Source organism: Brassica rapa, unplaced genomic scaffold (genome assembly GCF_000309985.2).
Source record: "Brassica rapa cultivar Chiifu-401-42 unplaced genomic scaffold, CAAS_Brap_v3.01 Scaffold0016, whole genome shotgun sequence".
NCBI lineage: Eukaryota > Viridiplantae > Streptophyta > Magnoliopsida > Brassicales > Brassicaceae > Brassica > Brassica rapa.
This window is the reverse complement of record NW_022609962.1, coordinates 30,483-32,204: the sequence shown is the minus strand read 5'-3', so window position 1 is coordinate 32,204 and position 1,722 is coordinate 30,483. Positions and strand designations below refer to the sequence as shown.

At 44.7% G+C, this 1,722-nt stretch overlaps 1 non-coding gene across 1 annotated transcript; it reads left to right on the top strand.

The window, feature by feature from the left end:
- The first annotated feature begins 1,615 nt into the window (after window positions 1-1,615).
- Window positions 1,616-1,722, top strand: LOC117129547. The gene has a single exon (XR_004453185.1). It is a non-coding gene; the product is annotated as a small nucleolar RNA R71 (small nucleolar RNA).

Genomic DNA, 1,722 nt, shown 5'->3' with positions numbered 1-1,722 from the left:
GGATTCTGTTGAAGGTTCGATGGTCAAACCAAGATGGTCTGCCATGATCCTAGGGAGGATACTAACTGATGCTCCTGTGTCACACATTGAATGGGGAAATTCAACACCCTTGACTACGCATGGTATTGCAAACTTCCCAGGATCACTCTTCTTCGACAATGTGATCATGTGTCTCATCTTCTCTCTGACTTGATGAAACATTCTCCTAATGTCTTCCTCAGTTACCTTTGTTTCTCTGAAGAACATCCACAACCTGTGTGTGAAGTAAGCTTCATCAAAAGGTTTTTCGATTGGGATTCTGAGGATTCTTTTAGTGAAACCATCCATCTCCTTATCGTTAGCTTCCCTCTTAAGGTACTTAGGAATTTTCTCCTTTCTTTTCCTTAACCTTCTCCCTTCAGTTTCCTGATCTTCTTGAACTGGTTCTGGTGAACTATTTAAAGGGTTGGGTTTTGGTTCGGGTGGGCTATCTATTGGTTTAGGTGGTGTTTTGAGTGCGTTGATATAGTCATTATCGACTGAGGGTAACCGCACTCGGTATGTCAGAGGTGCCTGTCGATCGATGGGAGGTGTGTTGTGACGATCGACGTCGAACTCACTCTGTCGATCGATGGTTGGGTCAACCGATCGATCGATTTTATCATAGAAAGGGGAGGGTGGGTGAGGATGCTTAGCTGCGAATTCCTCATGAGTTAGAATTCGAACTGCATTGCATTCAGTCGATTTAGCGGACGACGTCGATCGATAACTGGAGTAATCCATCCATCGATTTTCGTCATGGTCTGTCGATTGATGCGAGTTCATCGACATCGGTCGACACCATTGGGATCCGCCGAGACTCATGGAGCTTTCGATTTGAAGTCTCCTTCCTCAAGCTTTTCATGTCTCACCACTTGCCAGAAATCATCATCTATGATGGCATTTACGTGGTGTTTTCCTTTGTCAGCTCCTGCCTCTCTAGCGAATGCTTCTTGCCTCTTTATAGTTTTGCCAGTCTGAATCACTTGTGTTTCAAGTGTTCTCACCTGAGTCCCTAAGGTCTCGATTTTGGTGTTCAGATTGTTGTAGGCGGAGTCTATTTTACCGTTGAAATCCACGGTGATATGTTGTTGTCCCAACAGTACTCGATCAAGCATTTCTTCGATCTTGCTTTCATGAGTCTGGGGTGGTGGATTCTGGTAGTAGGAGTTCGAGTAGCTTTTGCTGTTGTTGTGAACTCTGGTTACTTCTTTGACCATTTCCAAAGAAGTTTCTGTTTCCGCCCTGGTTTCCAAATTTCTGGAATCCGATACCTCCGATGAAGTTCACATTTTCTTCTCCTTCCATATCTGCTACTTCTCCTTCAGCTAAACAGACTTGCTTCCTAAGAAGCTCGTGCACCACATCTAACTTAGCTCTTACTTCGTCCATATGTTCCTTCCCGATAGAAGCTACAGACTTCTTCCGTTCAGAGTCAGTGTTTTTGGTGTTGCTGCTGTTAGCAAGGTTTTCGATAAGTCTCACAGCTTCTAACGGATTCCGAGTAGTGAAGTTTCCTTCACTCGCCGTATCAAGAGCCATTTGATACTGTAAGGCGAGACCTCGAAAGAAAATGCTTAGCAGCTGCACTTCGTTAAATCCGTGGTGTGGACAGTCTCGCTGGAAGAACCTAAATCTAATCCACGCATCTTTGAAGGACTCTCCAGCCTCCTGCGAGAATGTGGATATTTTGTTTCGAAGTTC